General features: G+C 32.6%; 2 long non-coding RNA genes across 2 annotated transcripts; both read left to right on the forward strand.

Annotated features, from left to right (window-relative positions):
• The first annotated feature begins 3465 nt into the window (after nucleotides 1-3465).
• On the forward strand, nucleotides 3466-9792 carry LOC133821300 (uncharacterized). The gene is made up of 3 exons (XR_009887455.1): nucleotides 3466-3644; nucleotides 9138-9223; nucleotides 9677-9792. It is a non-coding gene; the product is annotated as an uncharacterized LOC133821300 (long non-coding RNA).
• Nucleotides 9793-11795: 2003 nt separating this feature from the next.
• LOC133821301 (uncharacterized) lies at nucleotides 11796-12724 on the forward strand. The gene is made up of 2 exons (XR_009887456.1): nucleotides 11796-11984; nucleotides 12331-12724. It is a non-coding gene; the product is annotated as an uncharacterized LOC133821301 (long non-coding RNA).
• Nucleotides 12725-12993: the final 269 nt, after the last annotated feature.

The following is a 12993-nucleotide window of genomic DNA, read 5'->3' on the forward strand; positions in this document are numbered from 1 at the left end:
GATTGAACCCATCTGTTGCAAATCCAAGCCTTACATTTCTAGATTCTTTTGCAAAATCTGGTTATTGTCTATCAAAATCCTTCCAAACCTCTGCATCTGCCGGATGTCTAAGTACACCTTCTGTATCAACACGTTCTTCCTTATGCCACCTCATATCAGATGATGTATGGCGTGACATAAAAAGTCTCTGTAGTCGTGGAGTTATAGGAAAATATTGCATCTTTTTGTGTGGGATCTTCTTGCCTTTAGTTCCTTGGAATTTGTATCGTTCATGACCACATATAGGACATCTTTCAGCATTTTTATTCTCTTTCCAAAATAAAGCACAATCATACTCACATACATGAATAGTTTCGTACCCTAAACCAAGATCACACAACATTTTCTTAGCGTCATAATAAGATCGTGGAATTTTATTGTCTTTGGGAAATGCTTTCGAAAGTAAGTCGAGCAACAAATCAAATGATTTGTTACTCCAACGACACATCACTTTAATGTGCATTAGATTAACAATAAATGTTAAGATTGAGAATGTTGTACATCCAAAGTATAACTCCTTTTCTGCTTCTGCAAATAAGTCAGGCAATGTATTCCTTTCATCATTGTGCTCATTTGAATCTCCAAGGTTCACAAAATCACTCTTCCTATGATATTGACTAGCTAAATCTTCTAATGCTGGTCTCATATCGTCATTGTCTTCATCATCATCACTGTCATATGGTATGTCTTCTTCACTGTTTGATTCTACTTCTTCTTGATCTTCGTTTACTTCTATGATATCTTCCCCGTGAAACTCCCACATAAGATATTTGGTATAAAATCCTTTTATGAATATATGACGCTCAATTGTCTCTAAGTCATGATAATATAAGTTCATACATGAAACACATGGACATCGAATCTTATTTTCACCATTTAAATGCAAAGTTGATAGCTTAATAAAACTTTTAAGTCCATCAAAATATTCCACTGATAATCTATTATTTTGGAAAATCCAACTTTTATCCATCATTTCTCTATTATCTTTCGAACAAGTAGACGATGGATTATACTACATTGAGAAAAATAAAATACTTAATTAGCCCTTGAATTGTAGTTATAGGGTATGATAGAGTTATGGTACAAAAAACATGTATTCGATGTACGTATAGGGTAGGTTAGGATATTAGTATAAGTGTTTCTTATCCTACTCTATTACATGCATATTCTTTTTGTATAAATGTGTTTAATTTAAGTGCCAAATAGACACATATGTGTAAGTCTTTAATTGGTACATGCCATTATTTTTTTATTTAAAAAATTCATTCAAATATTAAAAGTTTATTTAAAATCTAATAAAAAAAAATTAAAAATCATTTAACAAAAATTTTAAAATTTTCTTTTTTAAGGAATAAATACTAAAATTATTATTCATGAAACAAATTTAATTACTAAAGTAAAATAAAAATAAAAAAACCCAAAAACTTTAGAAAATCCTACTATAAATACAATTTTAAAATAATTAAATATATAGAATTATAAGGTTCAATGATACTAAAACCAAAATAATAAGCTTAAACCCATTAATGGAATTTTATTCTAATCAGACACTAATGAGCTTAATCCTCTCAACTGCCTATAAATAAGGTTAGAGTATCACTTGTTTAGTGCATGCAAAAATGCGACCTAATAAATCTCTAAAGAACTTAAGTTTTGCAAGTTCTTATTTCTCAATACAATTAACTCGTGTACTAGGACTAATTAATAACCTAAATCCCGTACGTGTTTGATTTTTTTTTTATGCTTTATTGGTTTATTTGTAATTGACAAAAAAAATCAGTCAACAAGTATTAAATCTATCTCAATTCCAGAATGAGTGACTACTATCTTAGTTTTTGGATGCGTGAGTAGTTTCAACGAAAAAAATCTTGAATACTTAAACTAATAAAAAAATATTGGGTAATTTCACTGCAATTTTTTTTTACAAACACTAGAAGATTTCTTAAATTCCAACTTTAATTAAAAAAAATTATCAAAAAGAAAGGAAAAATTAATAGAATGTCTCACAATAGTAAAGTTGATAAAGTTTGTACACAATATAAAATACTTTTTTAGAAAAATTAATAATAAAGAAGCTCATTCCACAATCGAAAAAATGTACCACCACATAATTAACTTTGAAATTTTATGAATTCAAATGGGGTATTTCTATCAATGGAATATAAAGTGTCTTATGATATCTAGGCAAATAAGTAATTTTATTAAATTAATATTAAATTAGTAAGTGGTCATTTTCCTTTCTCTAAGTATTTTATTTTTCTTTTTAATTTTATTTCTAAATTAAAATAAAGGGCTTCAGCCAATACACCTCATCTGAAAAGCCCATTTCGTTTTCTTCTTCATATCCCTAGCTCCATCTCACTCACAAATCCCTAGCTCCTTCTCACTCTAATCTCTCTATCTCTCAGTTGAAATCAAACCCCATACCCCATTATTCTTCCCCTCTCTCTCTCGTATTCCTGTCTCCCTCTCACTCTAGCTCTCTTTGTCTCTGATTCTAAGTTTCTTTCTTATCCGTAATCCCTCTCTCTCTCACCCTTTCGCACAGCTTCCATACCCAATAAAGCTGAAAAGAAAAGCCCCAATTCATTTTCTTCTTCATATTCCCCTATACACTCTCAAATCCCTAGCTCTCTCTCACTCTAATCTCTCTATCTCTCAGTTGAAATCAAACCCCAAACCCCATTATTCTTCCCCTCTCTCTCGTATTCCTGTCTCCCTCTCACTCTAGCTCTCTCTGTCTCTTTCATTCGAAGTTCACATACCAACTTCTAAACGAAGGAACTCGGAATCATCTAGCCAAAAGGTAGTGATTCCAAGAAAGGTGGTGGTGGAGGTTCGCAAGATGGGAAGATTCGGTCCAGCAATGTCCTCACGAACCAGTACACAGGTAAAGCTTGGTTTTTTTTTCTTGTTCTGTTCTTGGGTAGGCTTGAATTTGGTTTTAATTTTTTTTTTCTGATCTGTTCTAATCATAGAGAACTAAGAAAGCCATAGAAGTGTCTCTACATAGCTAGCTTAGATACTGCGCCTACTGTGAGTATTTTATCACGAACTGTCTTTGTTGCTTGAATTTTCAGCTTCTTAATTTGATGGCTTGTTTTAAATAGGGTCACACATTGCGACTTCTGTCCTTGCCAGATTTCTTAGATCGATCAATAGGCAAGCTATTGAAGGCACTTCTCTCTGCCTCTCTTGTTTATTTTTCTTCATAATATTATATATTTCCCCCTTTTCTCATTGTCTTTTGCTCTAGACCTTTTAGAAAGGTTCTTTTGTTTTACCAATGCAAAAGAACATCTTGAAATTTCACTAACTTTAATCCTTTATTTTCATATGGTCTATTACAGCTTAAACAAAAGATTGCTTCAGCCGCCTTAGCCATCAAATCTGTTTTCGGCCAAGAACAACCCAAGCAGGATGCGGTAAGCCGGCTGTCGTTCTAGATGCCGTTATGTTTTCTTTTACACGAGTTTATCGACTATCTGAGGTTATCTATGATGCAGACTGACAAACTGAAGCGACTAAGGGAGAGGATGATCAAAGTGCGGAAGCTTTTTCGGGACACTGATTCAACAGAATTTGTTATTGTAACAATTCCCATGGTAAAATGTTTAGACATTTGACTTGGTAAATGGTATATTTTGCTTGCTTGCTGGTATATATCATCTATTTCTGAAGTATACACTGAAACTAATGAACATGATTCATCATCGACAAATGCATAACTTTATCTCTTAAAATCAAGGACCTGATAAAGTTTCTAAATTCTTTTCCTACCCTCCTTCCGTAGGATCACCAGAAAAATCCATGCTTAAAAAGCTTGCTAAGAGCAAGTCTTGAGAGTTTTGAATTCAAATGATATTTTGTCTGCATTTTAACCACAGGTGATGGCAGTCAATGAATCATCTAGCGCTAGTGCTAGTCAATACTTGTGTAATGACCCACTAATCTAGACTATTTGGACCATTAACGAATCTATACATAAAACTTACATTTTTGCGGAAATACCATAATTTTATTGAAACTTGTGGAAACAAAGGTTACTTTCATAAAATAGGTAGGATATGGGTACCCATTGTCTTTAAAACAAAAATAACTTAAAGTAAAAAGAATTACATAGAAAATGTGGAAAATACATTTAAAACCATAAAAACATAAACAAGACTACATCCTCGAATCGAATAACGCTCGGCTCCTTGACTCCATCTACCATCGATACACATCCTCTAAGCATCACGAATCTTTCCGCCTCTAAAGCTTATTTCCTGCACATAAACAGAAAGGAATGAGCCTAATGCCCAGCAAGGAAAATCTAACACATAGTCATAAACATAAACATAATTTCATAATAACGTAAAGACATATCATAACACATAATACACTTATTATAATGGCCATTATTACTTGGGGTCCCATAGACTAAACAAGCTTATGCCCATGAGATTAGTGGGGTCCTACCAGCTAAATAGGCTTATGCCCACAATCTTTTTGGGGTCTTGTTAGTCAAATAGGGCATAAGCCCAAGCCTACAACAAACACATGCATAACATATTCATAACATAACACATAAGATAACATAAACATAAAACATATAGATTCTAGCCTATTTTCCTTACCAAAGTTACCGGGATTATGGACTGAGTTGGGACCTTTGGAACACTCCTAATACCATAAGAAAGAGTGAGTCTAAAGAAAGGAGATGAAATGGAAGAGATGGAAAGACTAAACCATAGAAAACATACTTACCGACTTATATGCTTAAGAGCTTGGATTCCCTAACCAAAATAAGAATGAGGTTAGGGGATTGAGTAGGAGGTTTTGAGAAAGGAAATAACATGAAATAAATGAAATAGAGTTTTGGTTTTACCTCAAAGATTTGCAAGATCAATCTAACTTCCACCGAAATACTATAGCACTCACTTCCCAAAGTGTTTGATAAGCTTATGATGTTTAAGCTTATAGTTTTTCCCCAAACCAAGTGTTTATACTCTCACACTCACTTATCACTAGCAGCTTCTGAACTTAGAGCAAATTGTGAATAATGGCTGGGTACTAGGTCCTATTTATAGAGTTTGGGAATGAAAATATCTTGATTTTACTTGAATAAAAATAATGGCTTTTTAGGTGAAAATCATTTGAATAATCGTTCAGCAGAGGCTGAAGACTTGTTCAAAAGATGCTGGACTGTTGAAGGGGTTTGAATGGCTGAAAGGAAAAGAATTCAAAAGAGTTTGAATTCATGCTGGTGGAGGCGATATATCGCCCCCTGTAGGCGATATATCGCCTGGGCCAGTATGCCCGAGGCGACCGTGCATCGATTCGTGTTTTCCGTATCTACGTGCTGCGATATATCGCCCCCTATAGCTGCGATATATCGGCACACGCTGAATAATTAAACACGAAATTACACAATTTTAGCTAAGTTTGAATGGAGTAAACAGCCTTGACTAAGCCCTCAACGTATTCAAAGCTGCTGACTGACCCTATAACATTCAAACTTTACTCCTTAATAAATTAAATCCTCAAAAATACTTAATCCTTAATCACCATTCATAACATGTGCTTAAAATCCTATTGGTTGATGTCTAAACCTTATAATATAATAAATATAATCCTTAATATCAGTCTCATTAATCAAACCTTAGGTTATACTTAATATTCTTAAACTATAGATTAAACTTAGAAAATCTATAAGTACTACTATGAGTGTCCAAATAATTCCCGGTCTGAACCAAAAATCCACAGTAATAAAGATAATGCTATAAATACTATCATACTACTATCTATCTTAGCTAAGTAAAGTTCTTGGACTCTACAACTTGGGTATGAATTTGTTTTTTTTTTTCTTGTATCTATTCTTGGGTAGGCTTGAATTTGGTTTTAATTTTTTTTTTATGATCTGTTCTAATCATAGAGAACTAAGACAATACTTGGGTATGAATTTGGTTTTTTTTTTCTTGTTTTGTTCTTGGGTAGGCTTGGATTTGGTTCTAATTTTTTTTTTTTATGATATGTTCTAATCATTGAGAATTAAGAAAGCCATAGAAGTCTCTATATTGCAGTAATAATTGACATTTTATTATATATATATATATTTATAAACATATAAGCTCTGCACGGACAGATTTAAGAACTAGTTACTTGTTCTTTGTATTTTTTTTCTTTGATTATAGATTTCCATCAAAGAGTGTTTGATTTGTGTGATCAAAATGTCAGAAAACACCTAATGAATCTTCAAGAAAGTATAACAACATTCATAAGAAAAAAGAGATGTATATGTCTATGATCAATGTTTTTATTTCCAAGTTAATTTCAATGCATATTGTTTTAGTGAAATATGGTAGAGAGAATAAAAACCTGTTTGTCTGTACCTTCTCCTTACACCCAGTTGAAGCACCTACAAATTTTTTTTTAATTAAACAATCTAACCAATATAGCCATGATATTTAATCAGTATATGGCATACATACCTCAACAAAATGTCGATGAACTAGTGAAAAAAAAAGAGATACTTACTATATATATTAATTTTCTTAAATAGTACTATCCTCCTTGAAAAACTGAAATTTAAATTTCCAACTAGTTTTTTGTAAGTTTTTTAATTAATACTTTTATTTCCTATATTTGTGCCTGATTATACTTATATAGAGATATGTATATTTTATGAAATAAAAATTTGAAAATATTAAATTGTTTTTTTATAATTAATTTTTATTATATTTCCCACTTTACACGGTTATGAAAAATTTAATCTAAATTTACATTTTATAATTACTGGTTGTTGTTTCCTAAATATGTGGTTATAGTTAAGTAAGATATTTTTTAATTATTAAAAAACTGAATATGCATATATATAATAGGTTAGTTTTTTAAATTATGTCAAAGATATTTGTATTATTGACCCATACATAGGAATCGGTTTTGAGAAAGCTCATTCTCTTATATATTTTCAAATTTCAATTGAATATCATATAATAAATTTATTTATATATTTGTAAGTTTGTATATTGCGTTTAAGTTATTCCGATGCCTAGTCTATATCATTTGGCATTGAGGTCACATCCTTTACACGATGGTTAAGGTGAGTCTTACTGCCATTGTTTTTAAAATAATCCTTTACTTGATGAGAACTTTGGCTTTTTTTAATGATGTCTGATTGAATGTAGCTAAGGTATTTGCTAAAAAGACTAGGATAATATTTATCTATGATTTGTTGAATAAAAAAACGGAGTATTTTCCAAAATTTGTTATGGTTTTATTGGGTGATATTTGACTTGTTAATGACCATGACTTGGCTGAAAGCTCATCAACAATTCCACTGGGTTTGTTCAAAGTGAACTTGATGAAAGAATTGTTCTTAAGCTTCCTTTCAAGTAAATTTATTAGGAATGTGTTTGATATCCTTTTGTAAATTATTCATTTATTTTAGTACTGATTTAATACGTATCGTACATTGCTATTCTGTTGCTTTTCTTTTAGCTATTGGAGCAAGAGAGTGAGTTTAACACTCCTACTTTTCTTGTACTACTTCAGTCTATATGTTACCCAATGCTTTTATTCTCTATAGAAACTTTAATTTATATCTCATAGTTCTAGTGATTTATATCACCAATTTGTTTCATCGTTGGATTTGTACATTTTTTTGTGTGTATTTCTGAGACTGGCATTTTTGATCAAAATGTAGAAAATTTGATTTTTTTTATCCATTTCTTGATTTGATTTAAGAAGTCTATCATTGAATCTTAGAATTAAAAGTTACATGTGACGGACAGAGATCATAACTATGGAGAGAGTTTTAAATTTAACAGAGTAGCTATCCATTCTTTTATTTATAGTCTTATTGAGTGATGGCTGTCATTGTGAATATCTAAACTTCCCTTAGGTCAATATTTGATTACCTGTATAGCATTATATGATTTATTGGGTTTTGCTAACATCTAAAGTAGTTGTTCAACAATTAGCTCAGATTTATAATGAGCAGCTATGTTTCGGCTATAATTCCCTTATGTGTGCATGTGCATATTGCTTTCCTAAACACATTGACAATGTCATGCATGAGATTTGCTAGTTTAATATTAAAACACTTAAGGATTTGTGCATATGCATTCGCATTTTCTGACGCCATGTAAAATTTTATTATATATATTTATTGAATGAATATTCTTATAATAATTTTATATTTTTGAATTAATTTATACTTTAGTTTTTCTTATAACTTTGAATTAATTTAAGATACAATATAATTTTTTTTTTTAAATGTAGAGGATAATTATATCTGACATCATATATATTGAAATGTTGTTGAGTGGTTATTGCTGATTTTTTTGTCTTTTACTAAGAGATTTCAAACTGTTTTGAACATTTTCTTTGTTGAAATGGCCTTTTAAGGGTCTGATGTTACTATATATATTTGGTGATTATGGGACTGATTCTATTTCGCATACCAGTGATGTTCTTTCTTTGGGAAGTTGGCTATATAATATACATCTTCATCCATTTTCTTTTAGAATATGGAATTGAATGCTAGTTTTTCAACCTATTATCTTTTCTTATCATTTTATAACATTTAAGGTGTATAATATTGTTAAAATTATCACTACATTAATAATTTTTAGAAACTAGATTCCTCTTAGTTTTTTGAGTATGTAAGTGTATGTAAGTCCTTTACAATTAATAGTTATCTCACTCGCTCTCCTACTAATTGTTTTTGACAGACTTTCCCACTACACTTTGACATGATGTTATTCATGTTCAAAATATTTAATTTAATTTTGTTTAAATATACTTTTATTACTCCATGTTACATAGTTTTGTTCCATTAATGCCTTGTTTCTGGAAATGCTTCTGCAACTAACAAAGGCAACAAGTATGAATATCAGCTTGCCCAATTGGTATTATGCAATTTGTTGAGACATGAGTTACAGCCCAATTGGAATTCTGTATTTTCTTTGTGATACACTTTTCTCAGGAGGCTTTCTCAAATATTTTAAACATTTACCAAAACGTGATATACATATGAAAATGCCTTATGATTAATTTTTACTTTTTAATTGCTTGTGGTTTATGTAATTATCCTCTGCCTATGTTTCTAATAGGTTAAGCCCATCCCAATTTCTTAAGTTCAATGTTGACACCTCCAAGAAAATGGAAAGGAGACGATAAGCACCTGTTAAAATTTGTGGTACGTTAACTATTACTTTTACTTGTTTACACGTGAAATTCTCTTCTTGGTATTCTTTAATTTTTCATGTTCATATGTTTATCTCATGATCAATTTAATTAGAAATTTGTTCTGTTATGTGATATTCTTGAATTTACTTTTGGGTGTTCTGTTCTGGTTTATGTGTACTTTGTTGAAACTTTTTCGGACAAAGTACTTAGAACTTTAAAGTGAGCTACCATTCAGTTTATATTTGACTTTAATATGAAATTCTTTATAATGTGTTGTAGGAATTTATGAAATAATGCAAATTACATTCCTTGGTTGAAGATGATGCTACATAATATGAAATGTTAATTTTTAATACGTAATGCTTGTTTGTGGTTATTTGATCTGTGTGGTGATGTTGTCTGAGTGAAGTTTGTGGATAAGACTCCAATGTTTGATGATGTAATGAAATTTTCTTGGCTGCAGGTTAAGAAGCATATCAAGCAAGGCCAAGGTCATGAAGGTGGGATCTTTACAGTTGAAGCCCCTCTTCATGTTTCAAATGTTCAAGTTATTGATCCAGTCACAGGGTATGTGACTGCCTTCAATTCTGTTTGAAGAATCCTTCAATTTTTGCTCTTCCATGTTTGTAAGTGGAGATTAGTGGTTTCTTTGCAAGAAGCCTTGTGTTGACCGCGTTTTTGGCCAACGACGCGAGAACGTCAAAAACGACAAACATTCAAGAGAAAATAAAACGACACAGACGAGTTTTGAACAGAAAATAAATAACACAACAATTTTTATAGTGGTTCAGCCCCAATATGTTGGTAATAGCCTAATCCACTTAGAGTTGTGATTATAGATCTGTACTCAAGATTAGATGGACTGAGCCAACTGAGTTTCTTCAGTACAGATTGCAAAAATACAAGAATTCTTTATGATACCAGCACTTTCTCTCTCTAGAAAACTTAGACCCAAGATTTCCCAAAAGTTTCCCAAAAGAAGAGGCCCCTTTCTGATCCCATAAGCCATATATTTATAGGTTTAGGATCATACATCTGATATCCCCTAGAATCGGGATATTTTATTATATTTATTTTATTATATTTATTACATTTAAATTACAAAAAACATTCAAAATGTAACAAAACCCCCAATTTGTGGGAAGAATGAGAGATTCCCGCGCATGCCAAGACCGGTTCTTGTTGACGCCGTTTCTGGGAATCTTGACTTAGTCCTCCTCTATCTGGTCGACCCATATCTCCTACTGACCACTCATGCAAGTGCTGGTTGGACACATGCATGCTGGACATAAGAGTGCTGGTAGGACATACACTTGCTGGTAGGACATGCACTTGCTGGTCGGACATGTGCATGGTCGTAGGACATGGGTAGGACATGCACTCCTCTCTAGCATGCCATATCTCTCCTCTAACATGGCACTCTCCTCTAGCATGCCATATCTCTCCTCTAACATGGCACTCTCCTCTAGCATGCCATGTCTCTCGTTGGACAACTATGCACTTGCTGGACACATGCATAAGGACCAGACCCTTTGGACTCTCCTCGGACCAAAGTCCGACCAGTCACTTTTTGGGCTCTCCTAGGATCACATTCTTGGGGTCTCCTCGGACCAAGGTCCGACCACACCTCTAGGCTCTCCTCGGACTAAGGTCCGACCACACTTCATGGTTCTCCTCGGACCAAGGTCCGACCACACCTCATGGTTCTCCTCTCTTCTAACATGGCACTCTCCTCTAGCATGCCATTTCTTTATTTGGACAACCATGCACTTGTTGGACATACGCATAAGGACCACATTCTTGGGGTCTCCTCGGACCAAGGTCCCTTTGGCTCTCCTCGGACCAAGGTCCGACCTCACCTTGGTCTTTCATCGGACCAAGGTCCGACCGGGCACTTGGACTGCTCCTCGGATGTACTTGGCTTGGACGTGACACTCTCAAGCAGTCAAAACTCTTCATCAGTCTACGGGGTCACTTTATCACAACTCTGAGGAGTCAATGTATTTATTGACTATTTAATGTGTCTTTTACGGACCATGTACGGCCATTTGTCACCTCTATTGCCATGCCATCAATCTCCATTTTTGGGGATAACACCTTGTAAAGTTGGGATTAAGTATCTTGAAGATGGAATCAAAGTAAGAGTATCCAGAGGCCGTGCATCAGGATCCATTATTCCTCGTCCTGAGATATTGAAGATAAGGACTACGCCAAGGCCTACAGTTGGTACTTACTCAAATCTTTGACGCTCTTCCTTTTCTTTTTCCCTGTAGTAAAATATGACTCTCTTGATATTTTCCGTGTCATGAGGCATTTGAGCATGGATTCACTACCTCAATTTTGCATGGATGGCTTTCTCCTGATTTGAACAACTTGAACCAGATAAGAATGATACAAAGGCCTACTGATGTACCAGAACATGGCTTGTTGTGTGATCTTCTATGGTCTGATCCTAGCAAAGACATTCAAGGTCTGATCTGCAGAGCTCATCATGCTTGGGATCTTTTTAAGCTCAAAATCTAGTGATGATGTTATGTTATGACAGTCCTTTAGAGCCTAAATATATGCTGATTTTGCAGGTTGTGGAAGATGGATATGTGTTCTTTGCTAACCGAAAACTTGTGACGCTATTCTCAGCGCCTAACTACTGTGGCGAGTTTGACAACAACTTATGGAACATGATTAAAGTCCATTATATGTTCTGTATATCATACAATGTTTGGAGCATATATGTTTTTTGGTAGATCTTTTGCTGAAGCAGAAATGACACTGTAAGCTTTTATGCTTTGTTTTGATTTATGTCTTCATTTTATTGAATAGGTTTTTCCATTTTTAGCAACAATCTATACAGCTGCTACGTAATCTTATATATCTCATATCTCTTGCATTGTTATTATATATATTTTGTATAATTTTAGACTGAGCCTACCAGAGTTTGTACTATTGATAAATAATTTGGTTTTGTTACTTTAGTTGAAAACATTAATTGTTCTCTTTTCTTTTTATTTTCATTTTCATTTTTTGTTTAGTTTTCTGATCAATCATGCTATTTTGATCATTGTTGATGATCTTCTATAATTTTGGGGTTAAGTGATTATTTAATTGTTATCCTAATAGGTACATATGAACTTAATGTTGGTGCCATGATGAGTGTTGATGAGAGCTTAATGTGTTCTTTCCAGATTTTAAAACCAGCTGATAAGAAGCCAAAGTTTGGATTTGGCAGTGCTGCAGCTACTACTAGGCCAGGTCCTCCTAGTAAAGTGAAGGAACTAACAATTGTCTTTACAGAGAGCTTTTTGTCTAATGATGATATTAAATGTACTTTGTTACATTGTATGTCACTCTGATAGAAATTGATCATTTACAGAGAGCTTTTTGTCTAATGATGATATTAAATGTACTTTGTTACATTGTATGTCACTCTGATAGAAATTGATCATAATGCACAGTTACATTGTATTTATTATTAGAAATGCTATAATAATAAATTAACAAAAAAAATTTAAAATAATAATAAATTAGATTAAAAAACATAATTTAATTTATATTAATTTTGCTACCAAGTTTTAGTAGAAAAATTACTATATTTTAAAATTATTTAGGCATTATTTGCTACTAAAATTTGGTAGTTAAATCATTTTTGTTGGATTTTAAAATTTTAATGACATTTTTTTTGCTACCAATTTAAAAGAAATTTGCTACTAAATTGTAGTAGCAAAAAAATTTTAGTAGTCACAAAAAGTAATTATTTTGCTACTAGATTTAACATTTTTTGCT

This window comes from Humulus lupulus, chromosome 3, assembly GCF_963169125.1.
Source record: "Humulus lupulus chromosome 3, drHumLupu1.1, whole genome shotgun sequence".
In the NCBI taxonomy this organism is placed as follows: Eukaryota; Viridiplantae; Streptophyta; class Magnoliopsida; order Rosales; family Cannabaceae; genus Humulus; species Humulus lupulus.